The sequence below is a fragment of the Gorilla gorilla genome, chromosome 5, assembly GCF_029281585.2.
Source record: "Gorilla gorilla gorilla isolate KB3781 chromosome 5, NHGRI_mGorGor1-v2.1_pri, whole genome shotgun sequence".
In the NCBI taxonomy this organism is placed as follows: Eukaryota; Metazoa; Chordata; class Mammalia; order Primates; family Hominidae; genus Gorilla; species Gorilla gorilla.
This window is the reverse complement of record NC_073229.2, coordinates 35,631,336-35,657,210: the sequence shown is the minus strand read 5'-3', so window position 1 is coordinate 35,657,210 and position 25,875 is coordinate 35,631,336. Positions and strand designations below refer to the sequence as shown.

The 25,875-nt window shown below is 39.2% G+C and overlaps 1 protein-coding gene and 1 pseudogene across 8 annotated transcripts in view; one reads left to right on the top strand and one right to left on the bottom strand.

The window, feature by feature from the left end:
• The window catches only part of KIF13A (kinesin family member 13A), a 228,120-nt gene that overhangs the window by 31,514 nt on the left and 170,731 nt on the right, over positions 1-25,875 (top strand). The window lies entirely within an intron of this gene.
• LOC115934963 (small ribosomal subunit protein eS12-like) lies at positions 1,996-2,369 on the bottom strand (annotated as a pseudogene).

The window sequence follows — 25,875 nt, the reverse complement described above, 5'->3', positions numbered from 1 at the left end:
AGTCACTATTAGTGTCATCATCTTTAAATATAAGAGACAGTGGTTGATGGGATGCATAAATTTGCATGTATTTAGGCAAAAATGTAGATGTGTGAACACAAATTGGCATGAATTACCTGTAGAGGTTAATGCATGGAAACAAACTACACTGAATTGGTGCAGCCTTATCCTGAGACTCTGAAAGGAGTCACAGAAAATAGGAAATTGCCATCTTATAGACTTAGCATACAGTTTCTTTGCTTTAGTAAACCATGACTTTGTCTTCAATATTATCTTATCCAAACAACCAAATCATTAAGATTAGTTGCACTGCTGTTCTTAAATAAGACAAATTTAAACCCAGAAATGGCTGCTTTTTGTATTACATCCAATATAGTGAATGCACATTGTCTTATGGGCACAAGAAAATCACTTCTTCAAATATATTTGTGGAAATTATAGGGAAGATTTTACTTATTGTATAGGTAATTTGTTTGGTCAGATATCCAGATTGGTGTGAAGCGGCAAAAGTCTACATGAAACTTTGCCCTATCAGTTACTCAAGTGAGCACTTCACAAATGAAAGAAGGCAGAGTGGGTGTTGAATTGGTAGAATAGAGTTTGTTATTGTTATATTTAAATCAAAACAGGTAGAAACCCAGGTTCTTGGTTCTAGTCCTGGCTTCGCTACTAATAGAAGGATCTGGAGTAACTTTAACACCTGTGGAAACTAGTGTCCGTTTGTACATCAAGGAGATTAGACCAGATCAATTCTCATATTCAGTGATTCTGAATGTAAAGACATGTATAGTAATACTTGTAGGCCAGGTGCCGTGGCTCACATCTGTAATCTCAGCACTTTGGGAGGTAGAGGCAGGAGGATCGCTTGAGCCCATGAATTCAAGACCAACCTGGGCACCAGCATTTTTTGTAGAGAGATATTCCATCTCTACAAAAAAAGTTTTTTTAAATGAGCCTGGTGTGGTGGCACACACCTGTAATGCCAGTGCTTTAGGAGGCCAAGGTGGAAGGGTTACTTGAGGCCAGGAGTTTGAGACCAGCTTGGACAACATAGCAAGACCCCGTCTCTTAAAAAAATTTTTGTCTTAATTAGCCAGGTGTGATGCTGTGTGCCTGTGGTCCCAGCTACTCAGGAGGCTAAGGAGGGAGGATCCCTTGAGCCCATGAGTTTGAGGCTACAGTGAGCTATGGTCGCAACACTGCACTCCAGCCTTGTCAAGAAGAGTGAGATCCTGTCTCTAACAACAATATAAACAATAACAAAAAATCCTTGTAAAAATGCATGTAATAGACAATTTAGTTTTGGGTTGTGAAAATGTCTTATAAAGGAAGATATAATATTGAAAAGAATGTAAAATCAGGTTATTAATGTGAAAACTAAGAAAAATTTTTCCAGAGAAGCCTAATATTATATTTTAAATTATGCTGTGTATTATACTTAAAATGTAACACTGGTAGCTTATTTAGTCAGCTGTTATTTATTGAGCAGCTAGTCTAAGGGATGAGGGAATTTGTGAAAACCTTCGATCACCTACTCCCTAAAAGGGGGAAGATGTGGTCCTTGAGCTATATGAGTTTATTAGATGTTAGAAAAATGCTGATCTGATTGTTTTTTGTTTTTTGTTTTTTTTTGAGATGGAGTCTCGCTCTGTCACCCAGGCTGGAGTGCAGTGGCACCACCTTGGCTCATTGCAAGCAAGCTCCGCCTCCCAGGTTCACGCCATTCTCGTGCCTCAGCCTCCCGAGTAGCTGGGACTACAGGTGCCCGCCACCACGCCTGGCTAATTTTTTTGGTATTTTTAGTAGGGACAGGGTTTCACCGTGATAGCCAGGATGGTCTCCATCTCCTGACCTCGTGATCTGCCTGCCTCGGCCTCCCAAAGTGCTGGGATTACAGGTGTGAGCCACCGCACCCAACCGATCGGATTGTTTTAAATCCGTTTCCAAGAAAAAAAAAATTTTTTTTGAGGAATGTGAGCAAAATTTTTTATTTGTTCATTTCTTGCATTTGAAGTACTCTTCAGTGACATCCTTGACCTGAGATTCTTTGCCATAGTCCTACAGCACAACTGCACAATTGCAACCAGCCACTTTACAGGGTTTTTCCTTTGTCAGTTTTACAGAAGACTACCTATTCCCCTAGTCTCCTGTTGTCATCAGCCTTAATTAGGTTGATTTGGTATTCAGCACAAAGGGCCTGCACCAACTTGATATACACAGGCTCATCGTAGTTGGGTGCAAACACACAAAGATGGGCTCGGTGCTTGTCTAAAGTTGCCAGCTTTGTGAATTCCACGTGCTACGCCATCCTCATGTAAAGCAGTATTAACATCCATGACACCAGCAGCAGCAGTGCCTTCTTCGGCCATGCCGGTGGTTTACTGGTGATAGGGAATCTTCAACGCACCCAAGCCTCTGCCTCTGAACTTGATGGAGGCAGAGAAGGAACCCAAGGAATTTTTGTAATTTCCATTACATGACATCTGGGGCTTTAAAGATTTTTTTTCCCCTGCTTTTCTTCCTGGTTAAGAGAGGAGAAATAATAAAAAATCTCCTTTCTTTCCTTTTACTGTCTAAGAGTAATCATTCCTAAAAGTTTGGAGTGTATTCTTTGAGAGAGAATATGGGTGTGTGTTCAGGTACCCGTGTATATGTATGTATGCATATGTTTTGCATAAATAATATCATCTATATGAACTGTTCTCTAACCTGCTTTTTTAACTTAACAGAATAATGCCTTCCTTTCCATGTTAATAGATGGGTGTCTACCTCGTTCTTTTTAATTGCTATATTATATTTTATTATATGGATGAATGATAATTTCTTTGCTTAATCCCCTAATGATGGACATTTAGACTATTTCCAATTTTTCACTGTAAACAGCGTTCCAGAAAGCATCATTAATATATTCCTGTTATATCCCTGTTAACCATCTCTCCCCTCCGGTCCTCTCTTCTTCTCCTCTTCCCCTCTTCCCCTCTTCGCTTCGCTTCTCTTTTTTTTTTGGAGACAGAGTCTCGCTCTGTCGCCCAGGCTGGAGTGCAGTGGCGCTATCTTCGGCTCACTGCAAGCTCTGCCTCCCGGGTTCGCGCCACTCTCCTGCCTCAGCCTCCTGAGTAGCTGGGGCTACAGGCGCCCACCATCACACCTGGCTAATTTTTTGTATTTTTAGTAGAGATGGTGTTTCACCGTGTTAGCCAGGATGGTCTCAATCTCCTGACCTTGTGATCTGCCTGCCTCAGCCTCCCAAAATGCTGGGATTACAGGCATGAGCCACCACGCCCGGCTTTTCTTTTCTTACAGAGTCTCTCCCTGTCACTCAGACTGGAGTGCAGTGAGTGGTGTGGTCATAGCTCACTGTAGCCTCAAACTCCTGGGCTCAAGGGATCCTCCGACCTCAGCCTCCTGAGTAGCTAAGACTACAGGTGCGAGCACACTACTAAGCCTTGCTAATTTTTAAATTTTTTGTAGAGGCAGAATCTTGCCATGTTGCCCAGCCTGGTCTCAAACTCCTGGCCTCAAGCGATCCCCCAACCCCAGCCACCCGCAGTGTTGGGTTTACAGGCATGAGCCACCACACCTGGCCAATTATTTTCTTAATATAAATTATATTTTCTCTTTTTTTTTTTTTGAGACGGAGTCTTGCTCTGTCACCCAGGCTGGAGTGCAGTGGTGCTATCTCGGCTCACGGCAAGCTCTGCCTCCCGGGTTCACACCATTTTCCTGCCTCAGCCTCCCGAGTAGCTGGGACTGCAGAAGCCTGCCACCACGCCCGGCTAATTTTTTTGTATTTTTAGTAGAGACGGGGTTTCACCATGTTAACCAGCATGGTCTCCATCTCCTGACCTCATGATCCGCCCACCTCGGCCTCCCAAAGTGTTGAGATTACAGGCGTGAGCCACCGCGCCTGGCAAATTATAGTTTCTTAATATAAATTAGGAAAAGACTATGAGCATTTAAATTGTAAATATAAATTGCCAAATTGCTTCTACAAAAATTGTAAATAAAGATATTTTTGGAAGGCTACAAAAAATTCTTATAAGAAAAAAGATTTTTGTAATGAGGCACCAAATGTCCATCAACTGATGAAGAATATGTGATATATTCATACAGTGGAATTCATAAAATGGATTAAAGTGGTGACATGCCATATATGACATTGATGAACTTTTTGTAAACATAACATTAAGTGAAATAAGCCAGTCATAAAGGACCGTGTATTGTATGATTCCATTGATATGAAATGTCCAGAGCAGACATATTCATGGAGACGGAAAGTAGATTGATGGTTGCCTAGGCTTGTGGGAATTGGGGGAAATGGAGAGTGACTGCCGATGGATATGGCATTTTTTGAGGGGGGTATTGAGAATGTTCTACAGTTGTGGTCATAGCCACATAACTCTGTGAATATGCTAAAAATCGCTGAATTGGACACTTTTAGTGGGTAAATTGTATGGTATATAAATTATATCTTAAAGCTGTTTTTTTTTTTTTAAAAATTGAGGCTGGTCACAGTGGCTCACATCTCTAATTCCAGCACTTTGGGAGGCCAAGGCAAGAGGATCACTTGAGCCCAGGATTTCAAGACCAGCCTTTGCAACATGGCAAAACCCCATCTCTACAAAAAATTTGTTTAAAATTAGCTGGACGTGGTGGCGCATACCTGTGGTCCCAGCTACTCAGGAGACTGAGGCAGGAGGCTCCAGTGAGCTGTTTGAGCCACTGCACGCCAGCCTGGGTGACAGAGCCAGACCCTGTCTTCAAAAAAATAAAAAATTAAAGTGGCATGAGGTGAATTGCATCAGACCCCACATATGAATAAATGGATGGTTGGCAAAGTGTTATATAATAAGTACAATTCCTTAGGTGTCCTTAGGTGTACTACTAAAGTGGGTTTGTGATAGCCCATATATTTAGTCATTTATGTTCAATAGTGTTATATTCATTTGAGAAATTATTTTAAGAAATTTAAAATTAAGAAAGGTTTAAAAGTCCTTTAGTAATTAGAGATTTTTCTGGGTTGGGTGGATACGGTTGTTTTTAAGTATCCTACACATTTAGTCATTTATGTTCAATAGTGTTGTATTTTTTGAGAAATTATTTTAAGAAATGTAAAATTAAGAAAGATTTAAAAGTCCTTTAGTAATTAGAGATTTTTCTAGTTGGGTGGATAAGGGTTATTTCTAAGTATCTTTTGAGTATTTTTTGTCATATATTTCGTTTTTTAGGCATGATTAAAAGTGTATTTGAGGACTCTTAGACACATAAAGTTGAATTCCTCAGATTGAGAGAGAGTTACTGCTTTTTAATTTTGTTAAGATGCTCAGCTGTTGGATAAATAATGCTTTTGTTAAAATCCTGTGGGTCATTCATCCAACAAATGGGATATAAGAAAGGAATGTGTGTTTGTGTACATGTTCTTCTATCTGTTGGTCCTAAAGAGTGTAAGAAGGTAAATTTGACCAGTGAAATGTTCATAATTACAGAGTTTTATTTGGTAATCCATTAATAAATCATTTTCTGAAAGCACATGTCTGTGAGTCATTATATTTTTAATCTTCTTTTCCTCTAACCAAATATATAAGGTTTGCGCTTAGATTTGTTTAAATCCCTTCTGGTTTGTTTGAACTGAATCAGCTTGTTCTCAGCTCTTCTTTTACTTATATATGAGGAAGCAGAGATTTGTAATTTTGTATTTATGGAGATCAACAGGAAAAATCAGATACTCACACTCTGAGACTCTGCTAGATGTAATTTACATTTGAACAAGGATTTACAAAAGAACATGGATTAAGTTAAACAATTAGAGCAGTATGCCACAGACTATATATCCTAGGAAAACTATTTGGGTCAGTAGTTTTTGTTTTCAACAGACCCTTGCATTGTGAGTGCCCAGTAAATTGGTTGTAATTAATAATTGTCCCAGTACAAGTCTTTGTTTAGGAATAAGGGAGCTAGCTAAAATAAGTTTGTGACTGCATTTTGTAGGAAATATGTTAGTTAATCAGTGTGTTTTATGAATGTGAAAATCATTATAATTATTACTTTTAAAATCACCAGTAGTGCATTTGTTATCTCTTAACTCTGTTTAGATGCCCTCTTAGTTTGTCATTCTTTAGGCATAAAAACTCTAGTTGGCACTTGTTTTTTTATTACTGTATATGCAGTATAATGACTGTGTAGTGCAGGACATTTAAACTGAAGGCAGTGAACCCCCTGACATTAAAAGTAGAAGTGTGTGTATGCATATACAATTTCTAAGAGTGAGACTTCATGTCTTTGATCAAAATTTCAAAGGCTTCTGAAACTCAAGAAAATTAAGAACTGGTGACAGGTGTATTTTGTGATGGTGTTTAGAAGTATGTTTTTCTTTTCCTTTCCTGTCTCCTCCCCTTTACCCCTTAAGAGACCTGCACTAACAACTAAATACATTTAGAGACCCTGTATGCAGTTAAAGTCTCCGGACAGTCACAGTTGTTTATATTAAAGTGCTGAAATATATCAGCAGCTACTTACTATTTCTCTAATCACTCAGTAGCCAGAATTAAAATGTTGATGGTGTCCTTAATTCATAGCAGGAAGGCTTTTGTGGTTACTGTAATAAATATTAAACAGAGCCTTCTCCAAAGCCATTGGTCACATGCTTTGTCCCACTAGTAATTAACTTATCAATGAGCTATGGTACACTCTGGCGACTTTTTCCTAAAAGATTTATACTTTTGACAAACCAGGGCACGATAAATTTTTCTATGAAAAGTGCCTTTTTAACCCAGAGGAGACTAATGCAAATTTGTAATGAGCTATGATGTATAGTGGTCGGCAAGTTTTAGCATCTCCTTTGAGATGGTGTACATTCCCCTCTCATCTGATCTTATTTTTCTTTAGATCATGTTGTATATTGTACATTTGACATGTGTATTCGTATTGAATATAATGTAAGAAAGGCAAAAGGCTGTTTATTGTTAGTCGAAAAGTATTTATTAGAGTGTGGATTTTGCTTTCAAAGGGCTTATGCTCACTCGCTGTTGCATAACCCGTTTATACTATCAATATAAAAAAGGAAAAAAGATGTTTGGGCCAGGCGAGGTGGCTCACGCTTGTAATCTTAGCACTTTGAGGGGCCGAAACGGGTGGATCATTTGAGTTCAGGAGTTTGAGACCAGCCCAGCCCAGCCAACATGGTGAAACCCCATCTCTACAAAAAATACAAAAATTAGCCAGGCATGGTGGTGGGTGCCTGTAATTCCAGCTACTTGAGAGGCTGACGCAGAGAATCGCTTGAACCTGGAGGCAGAGGTCCCAGTGAGCCGAGATCACGCTGCTGTAGTCCAGCCTGGACGACAGAGTGAGACTTGTCTCAAAAAAAAAAAAAAAAAAAAAAAAAAGTAAATGGATGATATGTGGTACTGTGTCAAATTTGGGAGCCAAAATGTTTCTCTTCCGTGTTCATGCAGCATAACTTATTTTGCTTTAGAAAAGCTACAGTGTTAAGAGAGTGAGTTGACTTCTGTCATTTTTTCTGAAGTTGGGAGTAATTTGACTCTGTATTTTATTTTCCAAAGAAAACTGTGCTCTTTTAAAACAGAAATTTGTTCATCTACAGAGTCTTCTCCCAAATTGCCACCACTTTTGGTGCCCTGTAAAACCACTCGACTACTCAGTGACAATTAACTTTAGCCTAGGACACTTTGGTAATGAATCTCTTCAAGTTAAGCCTGTTCTGATCCTTCAGTCTGGCTATTTCAGCGTCTTTTAGTCTGAGACCAGTCAAGGGAGAGCAAGTAACTCCGTTATGTGATTCATTAAAATAAAAACAAAATAGAATAGAAAAAAGTAGGATAGAGACATTAAAAGTATATTCTCAGTATTAAATGATGTTTCCTGTGCTGAGTTTCTAGTCTCTCCTTGGACAACACAATTTTAATTTTGAAAAAATAAGAAGTTGCAAGAATAGCAGACTTGCACATTTTAAAGCTTTGGTGCATTTGCCTTATCAAATTTTTGTGGAAAAAATATAATTTATTTTTCGAACTCTTTGAGAGTAGGTGAAATACATCATACAGCCCTTTAGCCCTTAATACTTGGTGTGCTTTCTTTTTTTTTTGAGCTGAGTTTTGCTCTTGTCACACAGGCTGGAGCGCAATGGCGCAATCTCGGCTCACTGCAACCTCCACTTCTTAGGTTCAAGTGATTCTCCTGCCTCAGCCTCTTGAGTAGCTGGGATTACAGGCACCCGCCACCATGCCTGGCTAATTTTTTTTTGTATTTTTAGTAGAGATAGGGTTTCACCGTGTTGCCCAGGCTGGTCGGCTGGTCTCAAGCTCCTGACCTCAGGTGATCCACCCACCTCGGCCTCCCAAAGTGCTGGGATTACAGGCGTGAGCTACCGCGCCCAGCTCTTGGTGTATTTTCTAAGACTATTACCAAGTTCAGGAAATTTAACAGGCAATGAAGTTTTGAACTTTTGAAGTTAAGAAGGAAGCTGAAAGAAAAAGTAGCTAGCCTTAATTATTATGTATTATCAAATTTTGGTAAAATAAGTTTATTCTCCTTATGTTGATCTTTTAAAAATAGAAGTATTTAAATTTGCTTTATTTAAAAAATTCATTGCATGTATAATAAAGAAGTATATAACTTATATATTTGGTTTCAACAGTTAAGAAAAAAATGTAAGTACCTTGTATCACCACCCAACTTGTACTTTTTTGTCTCTTATATCACTTATTCCCATTTCCACTCCTTCCCATTGTACCTGTGAAAGGAAATGACTATCCCGAATTTTATATTTATTTTCCTTAGTTTTCTTTGTAATTTAACAACTTTAATATTATATTTGCCTGGTTTTAATATTTTTGTAAATGGAGTGCTACTTTTTGAACTTTTCGTCCCACTTTATTTGCTCATCTGTTTTTGAAATAGCTTTATTGAGGTATAATTTACATATAGTAAAAATTCACCCATTTTAAGTGTACAGTTTCGATGAGCTTTGATAAATGTATATACAGTTGTGCAACCACCTGCACAGTCAACTTTGTTCTTGAGATTGATTTGTCCGTGTTGATGCACGTAGCTGCATTCACTTTTGCTGTTGCATGGTATTCCATTGTATGAATATACTACAGTTTATCCTTTCATTATTGATGGACATTTGGGTAGTTTCCAGTTTGGGGCTTTTATGAACAGTGCTGCTATGAACATTTGGATTGCTGGATCATAGCATATGTGCATGTTAAACTTTACTATGTGCATGTAAAATTGATTTCCTAAGTAGTTAATATCACTAGTAGTATAAGATAATGACAGTACTTAATATTATCAGAGTTTAAAATTTTTACTGATGCAGAGCATGTGAAATGATATTTTATTGTGGTTTTAATTTGCATTTCCTGCATAACAGTGCAATGGAACATCTTTTCATATATTTATCGGCCATTCATTTGTTTTCTTTTGAAAAGCATCTGCTCTCTTTTTACTCATTTTCTCTTTTTTTTTTTTTTTGGCCTTTTAAAATTGATTCCTTGGTGTTACTTATATATTGTGTATATTAATCTTTTGTTATATGCAAAATCTTTTTCCAGTTTGTGGATTCTGTTTTTGCTTGGTTTTATTTATTTTCTGATTATTAGAAGTTCTGATTTTTAAAATAGCGAAGTTTAGCCTTTACTTTTAAGATGGATGCTTTATCGGCTAAATGTGGTGGCTCATACCTGTAATCCCAGCACTTTGGGAGGCTGAGGTAGGAGGATCGCTTTGAGCCCAGGGGTTCAAGATCAGCCTTGGCAACAAAGCAAGACTTCATCCCTATTTTTTTTAAAGGGTTAATGCTGTATGTGTCATGTTTTTAAAAGTTCTTCTCTAAGCTCATACAAATACTCTCTTATACCTTCTAAAAGTCTTAAGCTTTACAATTCACATTTAAATCCTTGAAATTGATTTTTTTAAACGGTATGAAGTAGAGATTAATTTCCCCCCATCAAGATAACCTATTATCCTAGCACTATTTATTGAATAGTCCAGCCTGATCTTTGATACTGGTTCTATCAGACTAGGTTTCCAGATAACTGAGGATCATTTTCAGGGCCGTCTCTTCTGTTTCGGTGTTCTGTTTGTCTGTCTCTGAGGCAGTGCCACACTGCAGTACTGATAACTGTAGGACCAGTTTCTTCATTGTGTTCTGCTATAGGGGTGGCTTGGTCATTCTTATAGATGCCATTAAAAACTATTTTGGGATTGCACTGGACACATAGTTCAATGTGAAAAGAATTGGCATCTTTACAGTGTTGGATTTTCTAATTTGAAAACATGGTATATCTGTTTATTTAGTTCTTCTTTAGCAATAAAAATTTTACATAAAAAAGTCTTTAAGGTTTTTGCATCTTTTTTGTTAGATTTGTATCTGGGTACTTAAATTTTTTTTTCTATCACAAGTGGTATTTTGATTTTTTTAATTGAAGTATAATATGATACATGCATTTTTTTCTGTATGTATGCTGAATTTTCAAGTTAACTCCGGACCTAGATCAAAAAATAACATTAGCAGCTCCCTAGAAACAATCCTCTTGTTTCTTTCCTGTTACTGACATCCCCAAGGGCTGCCACTGTCCTGACTTTTAAAATCATGAGTCAGTTTAGCCTATTTTGGCACCTTACATAAATGGAATCATACAGTACGTGGTCTTCTGTATCTAGCTTCTTTCGTTCAGTGTTATTTTTGTGATCATCTAGTTGTAGTTCTAGATTGTTCATTCTTATTGCTGTATGGTATTCAATTGCATAAATATACCAAAAGTAGTCACTTTTAACATTTTTAAAATACTTTTAATTTTTTAAATAGAGACAGGATCTTGCCTTGTTGCCCAGACTGGTCTCAAACTGCTGAGCTCAGATGATCCTTCCACCTTGGCCTCCCAAAGTGCTGGAATTACAGATGTGAACCACTGTGCCCAACCTAGAAGTGGTCATTTTAAGTTGCATTCTCTGTTTTCTTGTAGCTTAGAAATGCTGTCGACTTTAGTATATACTTATAGGCAGTAACTTTGTTAAATTCTCATTAATTCTGATATCTTTTTTTGTCTTGGCTTTTCTTTATAGATAGTAATTTTGTTTGCTAATGATAGTTTTTTTTTCCCCCATTGGTGTTTATATCTTTCATTTCTTTTGATCAAGAAGAGAAGCAAGCATAGAATAATCAGATGCAAAGATAATGGGTTATATATTTTATAAATAAATAGAAATATTTTCTTTAGATTTTGGAAGTGAAATTGAGCTGGAATTTCTACGTGTTTTTTGTTTATGTTTTGTTTTATGCCCTGGGCTTCTGCTGCCTCTCAGTGCCTATGTGGTTTAGACAGGGGAGTTAATTTGGGGAGGAGTGGGACAAGAGGGGCCAGCTACTTTGTCTTTGGCCTCCTGTTCATGTGTGTGCAATTGGAATTGAATCTTTTTCTGGAGGTCTTGATAAGCTGTCACAATTGGTTAATCATTTCTTGGTTTATTAGTGCAGCTAGATAACCCAGGGTCGGGGAATGGTAACTTGTGTTCTAGCATATATGCTTGTTATTTAATGGAGTGTAAATGGATTTGGGGCATACTGAACTCAGGAGGGCACTCAGAAATGTGTTCCACTGTCCTGAGTTTTCATCTATAAGAACTTGAGTGTGTATGGATCAATTAACTGGAACTCCTCAGAAAACAGGGTGAAGTTTTGAAAGAAAGTTAAAGTTACATAAAGCATTGAATCACAAATTACTTTGTGATTTCTCAGAGGATGTCAGCGGTAAAGGCGGTAAGGCTCATATGTCAAATCTCCATGGGGAATTTTTATACCTACAAATTAAAGCCAAATTGATTACCCTGTATAGATAATAACGTAGAGTTGGAGATGCCACATAAAGAGAAAAATCTTCAGCAAGTGTATAATTATTAGAAAACCATATACTTCTAGCTCATGATTCTTTTCTGCTTTGTGTTGGGTAGATGCAGAAAAGTTATAAGCATCAACTTAATGTGGTTGAGGCTTTCTGAACGGATCTTCATTTAACCAGTTCACTGCATTAACTGGTGTTCTCAATTCCTTCTATGACATAAGTCAACTGATGCTCATGCTGGGTGGGTTCGCTGACCATGGACATCCCAGTTGCATGCCACGCACTTCCACGCCTCCCCGTTGAGTTGTAAATTACCAAAACCAGTAGTATTTGGCTTTATAGAGTCTAGTTATTTTGTAAATTGATATTATATGAACAGAAAAAATGTGCTTTCTGTGGAAGACAGAATCAGTGAAAGTGAATTCTCAAAATGTGCTTCCCAGATCAGCAGCATCAGAGTCCTCTTGAAACCTGTTAAAAATGCAAATTCTCAGCCTCCACTCTAGACCTGTTATATCAGAAACTTGGCTGGGTGCGGTGGTTCACACCTGTAATCCCAGCACTTTGGGAGGCCGAGGCGGGTGGATCACTTGAGGTCAGGAGTTCGAGACCAGGCTGGCCAACATGATGAAACCCTGTCTCTACTAAAAATACAAAAAAAAAAAAAAAATCTGTGATTTACCAAACTTTCCAGGTGATTCTGAAGCTTACTAACATTGGAGAATCCCTTTCTAAAAAATACTGCCATTGAATTAAACACAGGAGAGAGAGGGATTATAAAAATAGAAGAGGTTTCTATACTCAGATTGTTTTTCAGTGACCAGTTCTTTATTCTCCTTAAAGAAACAGACATTGAAAATTCATAATGCATCATGGTGTAGTTTACATAGAAAAACAACCAGAACTCCATTCAGCAGACCATTCTCAAGGAAGTGTACTTTGTGTCAGTCTAAAGATTGCAGAATGAACGAACTTTTAAATACTTTAAGTTAATGTAAAAACATTTAAAGGTATAAGTACCCATTTTTATGATTCTCTGCTTTAATCTACTCTTTTTTTTGTTTTTTGTTTCTGTTTTTGTTTTTGTTTTTTGAGACAGAGTCTCACTCTGTCGGCCAGCCTGGAGTGTAGTGGCACAATCTTGGCTCACTGCAACCTCCATCTCCCAGGCTCAAGCAGTTCTCCTTCCTCAGCCTCCCGAGTAGCTGGGATTACAGGCGTGTTGACACCACGCCCAGCTAATTTTTGTATTTTTAGTAGAGATGGGGTTTCACCATGTTGGCCAGGCTGGTCTCGAACTCCTGACCTCAGGTTGTCTACCTGCCTTGGCCTCGTAAAGTGCTGAGATTACAGGCATGAGCCACTGTGCCCGGCCTAATCTACTCTTTAAACTCATTGTCCAGCTAGCCAAGCCTGTTTATAAGAGAGGAGGACTTTGACTATATTTGATAAATATAATAGCCAAGGCTGATAGGCACCCAGATATGCTGGAAGAGCTGTCAGCCAGTGTCTGTTATGAAATGTATTTCTGTTATGAAATGTATCTCATTTAATACTTGCCGCAACTTTATGAGGTAGGTACCCATTTTGCAGATGGGAGGGAGTAAAATTTGGAAATTATACAGCTAATTCAATGACAACACCAGAATTTAAACCTAGGCAGGCTTCAGATTGTTCTGGTGTGGCAAAGTCTAAATTTCAATGAAGAGAAATATATATATATATTTTTGTTGTTGTTCTTGTTGTGTTTTGTTTCTTCAAGACAGGTCTCACTGTGTCACCCAGGTTGGAGTGCAGTGGCATGATCATGGTTCACTGCAATCTGGACTTCCTGGGCTCAAGTAATCCTCCTACCTCAGCCTCCCGAGTAGCTGGGACTATAGATGTATGCCACCACGCCTGGCTAATTTTTGTGTTTTTTTATAGAGATGAGGTTTTGCCATGTTGTCCAGGCTGGTCTTGAACTCTTGGGGCTGAAGCAGTTTCCACCTCAGCCTCCCAAAATGCTGGGATTAGAGGTGTGAGCCACCACACCCAGCAGAAATATATATGTTGATATAGAATATTTTGCATTGGGTATTCAAAGAACAAGTTAATTTGACAGCTATGGTGAGGCCTTCTAACACTCACCGTAAACTTTCCCATGTCCCAAAGTATCTCTGATAATAACGTTAATAATTAATAGATATACAACCCATCCTTTTCTGAAGGAAAGTTCAGAACTTTCTTTAGAACATCTACTGTGAATTGGGAACCAAAAAAAAAAAAAAGCAAATGTATTGGTATTGCTAGGGTTACCATAGCATAGTACCACAGACTGGGTGCCTTCAACATGGGCACCCATGTTGAAGGGTTGAATATTTTCTCACTATCCTGGAGGCTGGAAGTCCGAGATCAAGGTGTGGGCAGGTTTGGTTTCCTCTGAGACTTCTCTCCTTGGCTTGTAGATGACTGTCTTCTCCCTGTGTCTTCTCATTATCTTCCTTCTCTGTGTGTCTCTGTCTGGATTTCCTTGCTTATAAAGACACCAGTCATAATGCATTAGGTCCCGTTGTAATGACATCATTTTAACTTTAATCTTTTTCAAGCTCCTATCTCCAGATGTCGCATTCTGAGGTACTGAGGGTTAAGGCTTCAATATGGAAATTTAGGGTGTGGGGACATGATTCCATTCATAACAATAGCTAAGATGCTTTTAGATATTTAGAGCTTCTCCCAAAGGTTGAGATCTTTGATTTTGATTTGAGATTTGAAAGACCTTGACTTTACTCTTTGATATAATTAGGGCAGAGTTCATAGCACCAGGCTATTTTAAATCCAGGTGACAGCAGCTTCTTAGTGGGTTTTAGGAGGGTAATATATTTGGGTAGCAGAATGGATTCTACCCTTCAAATACCAGTTAAAGCTTCTTTGATGATTTAGAATTACATATGTTGGGCCAGGTGCAATGGCTCACGCCTGTAATCTCAGCACTTTGGGAGGCCCAGGCAGGCGGATCACCTGAGGTCAGGAGTTCAAGACCAGCCTGACCAACATGGAGAAACCCTGTCTCTACTAAAAATACAAAATTAGCCAGGCATGATGGTGCATGCCTGTAATCCCAGCTACTTGGGAGGCTGAGGCAAGAGAATCACTTGAACCCAGGAGGCAGAGGTTGTGGTGAGCCGAGATCGTGCCATTGCACTCCAGCCTGGGCAACAGAGCCAAATTCTGTCTCAAAAAAAAAAATAAAAAATAAATTTACATGTGTTAAGTCCTAACTAATTATAAAGTTTGTCATAAAAAATTCTAACTACAGGAATTCTTGTTATGGGGGAAAATGTGTAACACTTGAAATGCAAATAATCTTCTTTTATATCAAGCTAATTATGCAGCCATTAGTTCAAGCCCTGCCTTCTGCTGTCTTTTACATATAGCTCTCCTGTGAGGTCTCTTCCTGAAAACTCTTCACTGGTCTGGTAAGGGGAACAGGGAATTCTCTCTTAACTCTGCTGCTGCCTCTTGAAAGAAGGAAACAATGACTGGAAAGATAAAATATGCTCTATCTGTGGTTGATTTTTGACCCCTAATTAGGTTTCATCTGTAGGTTCACTAACAGCATTTTCCTACCGTATGTAAAATTAAACAGTAATGCTTTCTCCATAACTTAATTTGCATGCTTGAATCCCTTGTGGATCAGCAGCATTAGCACACCCTGGGAGCTCATTAGAAATGCAGAAGCTCAGGACCCACCGCAGATTTACAGAATCGAAAAATCTGCGCTTAATAGTGTTCCTGAAGCATCCGTATACATATTGAAGTTTAAGAAGCATTGTGCTGATGTACCTTCAAAACAGTGTTCCAAAAGAAGAAGAGGAAGAGGAGGAAAAGGAGGAGGAGGAGGAGGAGGAAAGGAAAGAAGGAAGGAAGGAAGGAAGGAAGGAACTTCCATATAGAGTAAGTTCCCAATGTTGCCATGGCATTTGTAAACTGTCATGGTGGGTGAGACTATCTTTTTTTTTTTTTTTTTTTTTTTTTTTTATGAGACGGAGTCTCGCTCTGTCTCCCAGGCTGGAGTGTAGTGGCGCGATCTCGGCTCACTGCAAGCTCCGCCTCCCGGGTTCACGCCATTCTCCTGCCTCAGCCTCCCGAGTAGCTGGCACTATAGGCGCCTGCCACCACGCCCAGCTAATTTTTTGTATTTTTAGTAGAGACAGGGTTTCACCGTGGTCTCGATCTCCTGACCTAGTGATCCACCCACCTCCGCCTCCCAAAGTGCTGGGATTAGAAGCGTGAGCCACTACGCCCGGCCAGGTGAGACTATCTTTTAACCTGCTAATGAATTATAATTAGCACATAATGAGCAGTGAAGATGACCAGGGGTCACTTTCCTTGCCATCTTGGTTTTGGTAGGTTTTAGCCGCTTCTTTACCTCATGCTGTTTTATCAACAAGGTATGTGTGATCTGTACCTTGTGCAGACCGCCTACCTCATCCTGTGACTTAGAATGCCTAATCTCCTGGGAATACAGACCAGTAGGTCTCAGCTTTATTTTACCCAGCCCTTGCTACATTCAAGAAGGAATCACTCTGGTTCTAATGCCTCCGACAGAATGGTTAGATTCTCAGACTCTAAAGCAAAGAAGACTATGTTCAGTGACAGCAAGACTGTTGAAGAAAAATAGACTCGAATGGCCTTGAGGAGCTATTATAAATAAAAACAAAGTATAATTTATAATTATCTGTTGTGTTACAATGAAGTATATCATCACTGCTGTACTGAATATTGGATTTCAGATGTAGCACTGAAACATCTGTTACTAAGATATGCACCAGAATGTCTTATGTATTCCTTGCAGGCATTGTTGTTTATAGAGGTCTTCTGTTGTTTTAGTGTTGTTAATATGTAGCAGATGCACAAGGAAAGGGGGAGGAAAGAGGACCCGGAAAGCGCCCTAAAGTGCCTTAGAGTTTTTCTGCGATTTAAATTTGTTTCTGTTTATACTTTTACTCAATTGGAGAAAATAATGGAGGTCTTGAGGGAATTTGTGCCAATTTGCTTACGTAACTATTGCATATGTATTAGAGTTCAGTGACTCATCTCTTTACCATCATGGGGTTTTTGACATGCAAGGCTAGAAAATTTCATGAGATTGGTTGGCTAAATTGAACTGGTTTTGTAGAATGAATACATAAAAATTAGTGCATTCCTTATATAACAACACAACTTTTTCGTTGCTGGGTAAAAAAAAAAAAAAAAAAAAAATTCACTCTAAGGCAGTGAAATTTTAAAGACTTTCAGTTCCAAGTTGATGATTTAAGGAAATCCTCCATGTACGGGAAGAAAATGGAGGAAAGAGATTTGTAAGTACCATGTTGAATCCATTATAGTTCAGAAAACGAAATACTAGATTCTGACATTTCAGTGAGATTTAGTTGTCAAATTTCTGGAAGGATATTTAAAAGTTCATGCTTCTTTATTCTTTATAAGAAGTTTGTTTTAGATCAAGTCATAAGCATATGTTTCCAGGCTGCCACAATATAATACGCCCAATTCTTCATTAGGTGAGAAATTAGACTGGGCAACTGGAGAGGGTCGTCTTTCAGGACCATTCTGTCTTCATGAAGCCCTTCATGATTTCTTCTGCCAGGAGCAATGTCTCCACCCTCCAACCTCAAGGAATGTTTCATACCTTTCTTATTACATTGGTCGTGTTTTGTGTATGCTTGTTTCATTACCATTCTTTTTTCCTTCCTTCATTTGGCAGGTCTTTGTTGTCTTTGTTGAGCACTTATGTGTCAGACACTATGCTTTCTAATTGGGTTGTAATAAATCATGCATTAAATGTAGCAATTGCCACATTTAATAGCAGTCTAAAGGCCTGGCGTGGTGGCTCATGCCTGTAATCCCAACACTTTGGGAGGCCTAGGTGAGAAGATCACTTGAGGCCAGGAGTTCAAGACCAGCCTAGGCAACATAGTGAGTCCCCATCTCTACAAAAAAATTTTAAAATTATGTAATTAGGGCGGAGCACGGTGGCTTATGCCTGTAATCCCAGCACTTTGAGAGGCTGAGGCAGGTGGATTACCTGAGGTCAGGAGTTTGAGACTAGCCTGGCCAAATGGTGAAACTTCATCTCTACTAAAAATACAAAACTCAACCGGGTGTGGTGGTGCGTGCCTGTGGCCCCAGCTACTTGAGAGGCTGAGGCAGGAGAATTGCTTGAGCCTGGGAGGTGGAGGTTGCAGTGAGCCGAGATTGTGCCACTGTACTCCAGCCTGGTCGACAGAGCGAGACTCCGTCTCAAAAAAACAAAACAAAACAAAAAAAACAAAAAAGGAAAGAAATTAGCTGGGCATGGTGGCTTGCACCTGTGGTCCCAGTCTAGGTTCTTGTACATTCTTATATTGTACAATAATAGTTGGATGAATAGTGATGCTTGAGATGCAGATTCCCATCTATAAAACTCTATAATTTCACTTAGCAAAGACCTCAAATAAATCACTTCAATGCTGTATTTTAAAAGCACCTTTGCTTCCCATTACTACATGAAGAGACTTCTGTAACTTTTTCCAGACGACACAATTAGATTTACTGTGTTTTCAGGACTGTGGAGGAAGTTATTGCAAGTTTTACTCAGACAGTTACAAAAATAAACATATGTAAGGTCGAAGGACTAAAACAATTGGAGATCACTGCCGAGATCAATGCAACCTCAGGAGTTTAATCTATATTGAGGGTGTGCTTTCTCTTGAATTTAGGACCAACTAGCAATAACAAATATTGGAGTTACCAGAGACTTCCAATGGTCTGTTGGTTGCTGTTCTCCACTTGAAAGGGTTGGTTGGTTACTCCCGACTCCAGACTTCCTTTCCATTTATGTATGTATGTGTATATATATATATATATATATATATATAGACAGGGTCTCACTATGTCGCCCAGGCTAGAGTGCAGTGACTGCGGTTGAGCTCACTGCAGCCTCAACTTCCCCAGGCTCAGGTGATCCTTCCACATCAGTCTGCAAGTAGCTGAGACTACAGGCACACACCACCACACCAAGCAAATTTTTGTATTTTTTGTAGAGACAGGATTTTGCCAACTTGCCCAGGCTAGTCTGGACCTTCTGGGCTCAAGGGATCCGCCCACCTTGGCCTCCCAAAGTGCTGGGATTATAGGTGTGAGCTACCATGCCCAATCTCCTTTTCCTTTTGTCCTAACAAACATTCTGGTTGTTGCTACTCATTTTTTTTTTCAAAGGAATGCAAACACACTTAAATGTAACACATAAATCTGCTTTATAGAAATTTCATCATTCATTACATTTTTTTGAATGTTTGTATTATTCGTTAATATTACTTGTGAATAGAGTTTGTTGCATTACTGACTTTTATGATGTTTGTTAACTTGTCTGAACCTCATCTATGACCTAGGGCAATAATAGCCACATTATAGGATTACTGTGATTAAATGAAACAATATGTGTAAAATGCTTGGCACCAGCCTGGCACATAATACCTGAAAACTCTCTCTGCCTCCATTTTCTTCTTAAACATTTGCTTGGGACTGTGAAACATACAGGGGCGCTTGTGCACATGTGTGTGTGAGAGAGATAGAGGGGGAGTGAGAGAGACAGAAAGAGAGATCTTATTAAAATTAGGGGCAGTGGGCCAGGTGCAATGGCTCATCCCTGTAATCCCAGCACTTTGGGAGGCTGAGGTGGGCAGATCACCAGCCTGGCCAACACGGTGAAACCCCATCTCTACTAAAAATACAAAAAAATTAGCCAGGTGTGGTGGCACATATGTGTAATCCCAGCTACTCGGGAGGCTGAGGTGGGAGGATCACTTGAATCCGGGAGGCGGAGGTTGCAGTGCGCCAAGATCCCACCATTGCACTCCCAGTTTGGGTGAAAGAGTAAAACACCATCTCAAAAAGTAAAAATAAAGTTAGGGGCAATGAAGAGAGGCTCAGCCCTCTCCCTGGATGAATTGTTCTGATAATGTCAAATTAACATGGACTTTGACATAAGTAATATGAAGTTACTTTTAATCATTCATATGTGTTTGAGTTGGTCAGTGTGAGCTTTTTTCTCATTAGCAGAAATGTCTATCTTTTCGTTAAGAAAAAAACCTCTGTGCACAGTCAGCATAAGATGAAAGGAGCTATAGTTTAAAGAGAGGAAATATGGCTTTAAGATCTCTTCAAAGCCAATCAAACCATCAGATTTTATCTTAACTCAAGAATCTGGTTGGAAGTGAATAATTTTATCTTTTTAAGAGCTTCATTTGTACTAATCAATGTAGTGTACATCAACTTTTGAGTTTTGAAAGTAACTAGCTTTTTGTTATATACTTGTAAAAATTGAAGTGGATAAACATTTTTGTTCACAAGGGTACAGTTTTATGAGACTGTCAAGGGTAGTTCCTCCTTTTCAGTTATGGAGAGAGAGCTACATTTTATGAGAGAATTTAAATTCCCCCTCCTTTTTATGGGAAATTGGTGCTCAGAGGTTCATGGATCTGTTGGGGCAGTGGTTTTCAACACTGGCTACATGTTAGAGTCACTTGGTTGCTTGTAGAAAAATACTTTGCACAGCCCCAGCCCCAGAACTGAGCTTCTGATCACTTGGCACAGACAAGAGAGTGCAGGATGTGTCGTTTTTCTCTGAACTGAGCCACTCCAACAGGTGGGGGCCAGGTAGGGACCATAGTGAGGATCCAGCTGCCTGCTGAGCTGAGCCAGGTCTCTGTGGTGCTGAATTTTCCTCTCTGATCCCATGGGGGCTCAGCAGAAATAGCTCAGGGCTTGAGCCTTAAACTGACTATCCTTAGTAGGAATTATTCTTTGCCAAGGACAGTGTTTCTTCCAAGTCTGATTGTGACATTTATTCAGGACAGCTATAGAAAGCACAGATAAGAAAAGAAAAAAATATTTCCAATCCCACTCACGAGAGAGAGAACCATTTTCGCCTTTTAGTATTCCTCCCCATCCCCAGGTAAATGGTGAAAATAACACAACTAGCCAAAAATAAGCTTTTGTTATTAAATATTTATTTTGGGCCAACAAGTGAAGTTGCTGTTGCCCTTAGTGTGGTGGGAAGCCTGGAGCACAGGTGTAAAGGAACTTGCTTCAGGTATTGCAGTAATAAATCAATACAGGATCTGCCTCACTGCAAGGTAAAGGGACCCTTGTGAAACTGATATGTTTGGTTATTACTAATGAAAATTGAGTCACATTTTACATTAGATGGTGGCCATATTTATGACAAACAGCACAAGAGTATTATTTTTAAGTGTCTTTTTTTTTTTTTTTTTGGAGACAGGGTATTGCTTTGTTGCCCAGGCTGGAGTCAGTGGCGCAGTCATGGCTCACCACAGCCTCTACCTCCTGGGCTCAAGCGATCTTCCCACCTCGGCCTCCCAAGTAGGTGAGACCACAGGGATGTGCCACCATGCCCTGCTAATTTTTAATATTTTTGTAGAGACAGGGTTTCCCTATGTTGCCCAGGCTGGTCTCGAATTTCTGGGCTCAAGTGATCCTCCTGCCTCCGTCTCCCAGAGTTTTGGGATTACAGGCATGACCCACGGTGCCTGGCCTTTGGCGTCTTTTTATTATGATATTATTGGGGATTCTGTATTTATGATTTTAGAATACTACCTGCTGGAATATTTCATTTGGCTTTTTAGCTTTGGGAGCATGTAGCGTAGGGAGAATTGAAAGTTCCTAATTGGGAATGGGATGGTGTTCAGTCGCTCTTGTCTGCACTTAAGCAACTGGTGTAGGTTTCTTTCTTGCCTACCTGCAAGTGCACGCTACAAGCCGGGGCCCTCTGCTCTGACCTCACAGAGGTCACTTAAGAATTTGAAGAAGGCCAATGTCCTGTGGCCATTAGACAGTAGTGTGAGAGAGGGAAAGAGGTGCCTTTTGTAATTACGAAGAAACTGTGTCCTGGATTTTATGAAAATGCTTGTCTTTTTATTCTTTTCAACTTAAATGTTTACTTTTTCCCATTCTTCAAAAAAAAATAAAAGTTGACCCTAATGACACAATTTAGATTGAATTGAGTTATAAAAGGCAGCTTTCTTTATCTGTGAGAGAAAATATAACTTGAAATCCTATGTTTCCATAGTTACATTGCATTGTAATAAGATAAAAGCAGGACTAAGGGATATGTTTGAAAGGCGCTCCAGGAGCTGGCTGAGATAAATGTGATTATTAAGCCACTGTGCCAGGCTTTGGTGGGGAGCTAGGCAGGCAGATCGAACTAGTTGAAATTTCCCATTAGAAGAAAGGCATTTCTAATGCTTTGTGTTGAAGGTAAAAGTGAACCACAGAAACACACTATTGCTTCTGCATTGGAAGTTTATATTTCACTCATACTTAGAATCAGAACTTGTTAAAGTAGTTGCTTTTGGAACTGTACGTAATATTTTTCCCGTGTCAGGAAATCAATAAACTTAAAAAAAAACTAAATTGTTGGTTTGATCATTCTGATTTCTACTCCTTCTTATGTCCCATTTAGTTAATTATTTTCTTTATTCAAGGAATACTGGAAGACCAAAACATTGTGGCCCACACCTATAATCCCAGCACTTTGGGAGGCCAAGGCAGAAGGATCACTTGAGTCCAGGAGTTTGAGACCAGCCTGGGCAACATAGTGAGACCTTGTCTCTACAAAAAAAAAAAAAAAATTAGCTGGGTGTGGTTGTGTGTGCCAGCTACTTGGGAGGCTGAGGCAGGAGTATCACTTGAGCTCAGGAGGTTGAGGCTACAGGGAGCTCAGGACGTTTCTCACAAAGAAAGATGCAGTTGGTATGCACTCTTTGTTGGTTAAGAGGAGAGATTGCCAACAAGTACATCTTTTATAGGTGCTGTAAAATCATGTTATACCTGCACTTTCTTGGGTTTCCTTTGTTCCCATCACTTGACAACTCTTAAATTCATGTTCTCCAGCCATTCTTGTCATTATTAATAGAAGAGAAACTGGGCCCAGGAAGGTTCAAGGATATGGCCAAGGTCACAGAGCCTTTCTCTTCTTTTAAAGAAACAATGATACACTTTAGATATTCTTATCTTACTGTGAATTAATTTTTTTTTTCCTAATTAAGCTTTTTGGGTGACCTTGAGCAAATGAAAAGCTTGACTTTTTCCTCCGCTTTACCGTATTGTGATTTCCTTGGGGTTGGCAAAGATTTGGAAAGGGGTGTATTCCAGAACTGGAAAAATAATTTGGCCAAATTAAGCAAAATCTCCATGGGATGTTGGTGCCACTTACCCCAGTTGTTTTGTTTTTTTTTTCTTTTTCCTTTCCATTCTCACAGACTTCCTCCTCGCTTCAACCCTCTCCCTGCTATCTGAGTCAAGGCCTCTGGCCTGCATACAAGGTGTAGGAGATTGCATAGCGTTTCTGGAATCTGTACAGTAGTGCTGTGCTGTGGTGGGGTGGAGAAGGCAAATACAAGGGTGTTGAGGTGACAGTTCCGGTGTGTCAGATTGGTGGGTCAGAGAACTGTTTGCTCAGTGCCAGAATGTTGGAAAACAAAAGCAAGTTTCTAAGTAACCCCAAAATAGATTCACAGGCAGGATCAAGAAGCTAATGCAGATGTTCCTTATTTTTTAAAAAGAAGATCTAAAAACCTTATGCAACTATGCAGAATTTCTAAAATGGATTTCATAAGGTCGCAACGTTACTAAATGACTTGTTTATTCAGCCAGCAATGTTTTAGTCTGGCTGACTCTTGGTGTTTAATTGCATTTGTTCTATGAAGCATTTTGTGATGTTGTTCACCCATGTACAAGGCATTCGGGCATACAATACAGTATTTATGCAATATTTAGGTGATTTTCAAAATATAAGCCTGGTGCCAAATATGGATGTAAAATTTTAAACAGTATGTCTACCGTAACCCCATTTGGGAGGGGAAAAGTTATGTGTGTGTATCTGTGTGTGTGTCTAGCATGTGCCGGTGGTTCTCAAACTTTGACATACATCGGAGTCACCTGGAGGACTTATTAAAACACAGATTGCTGTGTCTTCCCCTAGAGTTTCTTATTCAGTAGGTCTGCAGTGGGGCTCAAACATTTGCTTTTCCAGTGACTTTCCAGGTGATGCTGATGCTGTTAGTCTGGGGACCACAGTTTGGGAACCATTGTGGGGAACAGAAGCATAGAAACAAATCTAGAAGGAAAATTTACCATTATTGTTTAACAATAGTTATCTTATCTCTGGATAATGGGATTACTGGAGCTCTTTATCTTTCTTTTATACTTTCTGCATTTTTTTTTCCCGTTATCATTAGAAGAAATCGCATTTAGAAGTTTTTCTGAGGCTCTAATACCCACACTGTCATGAACACACAGTTGTTACTGTCTTCTATTGTCCAGTCTTATAATATTGTCATTTATGACCACAGAGCTTCATGGAACCAGGTGAGGTGGTGCATGCCTGGAGTCCCACTTACCAGGGAGGCTGAAGTAGGAAGATCGCTTGAGTCCAGGAGTTTGAGACCAGCCTAGGCATCATAGCAGGATCCTATTTCTAAGAAAAAGTTTAAAAATAAATAAGAACAAAGCATCAAGAATGCAATATTTTGTGTCCCTGGTTTTTTATTTTGCCTTCCCAACATGTGAGTTTTTAGGGTACCTTTATCACTTCTTATTTTAGTACATGGTGCTAAACACATGGTGAGTGTTCAATAGGTACTCAATAGCCCCATTAGTTAGAATTGATTCTTTTATGCCACATCACTTCTCTTAAGACTCCATGGAATACTATTTCATGTGCAAATTGTATTTGATATCCGTTTGAAAGAGGAAGATCTCATCAAAATCTGAAAGAACAGTAAAGAATTTGTATAAGGTAGCAAAATAAGACAAAGCTAAAGTGATAATCCAGCTCTCGTGACCTCAGAATAAACTGGTCAACCAAGAACAAAACTCTAGCACTAGAAATAGCACTTTATTATGTGAAAGCTCTCACAGTTTGGCCTTTAACATTTTAGGAATAATAAGTGTGTAATATCACACATAAAAAACAAAGCCTTAAGAATGTGGTGTTTTCCCAGGAAAGAACAGCAAGGATATTATGCATGTATGTGTGTTTCATTGATATTTTAGGAAGGCCCTTTGTTAATCAAAAATGAACCTGCCGGATATTGATTAGTGGAGAAAACACTTAGAATACAGAGAACAATTTTTAAGCCTGAGTCTATCAAATTCTAGGCAAGTTCCTTAACCCCTTGTGTAAACCCTATTCTGTAAATGGGAACATTGGTCTGTAAACAGTTTGGATTGTCACAATGATCAAGTGAACTCACGCCTGAGAAAGCCTGTTAGAAGCGTATTAAAACCCTCTGAACTCCAGGGTAGTGGTAGTGAGATCACCACTGTCCCTTTTCTTTTCCCAGCCCTGTAGTCTATTGTGGAAACTTACTTAACTCCCTGGATTTTCTGTCCCAGGGAAGGTTATGGCAAAGTTTGGCAAATCCAGGTTCTTCTAGTCTACCTTCCATCCTGTCCAGCTAATTTGGCAGTACCACTCAGCCTTTGTATGAACTCTGAGGTCAGGCAACTTTAGCAAATGCAAGATAGCTTCTGAACGCTGTTTTTCCTGATAACGTAAGTTCCTTTCCTATTACCCTGTTTCCAGGAAATTAAAATAATTACTGTCTCTGTGGAAATGCATGAATTCATTATTTTAAAAAATGATTTATCACCTGAGGAATTTGTTACTTCTTGTTCAGTGCCTGTATTAGGAAGCTAAGGAATTAGGCATTTGTGAGCTCTCTCTTATACATTCTCATGGTGCTTCACGATGCCAGCTAAGCTGGTACTTCTTTCATCTCCTTCCTAATTAAATACTCCCAAATGGTTTAATGTATATTGATGAAAGTTTCAAAATAAATTGTGCTGCTTTTTTTTTTCCAGGAAAGGGGTAATGTTGTTCTCCTTTCTAGTTTCCGTAGAACTTGGCCAAGTTTTGTCACCTGTTAAGTCCTTTTATCCTTCAGAGAGCAAAAGGATAATA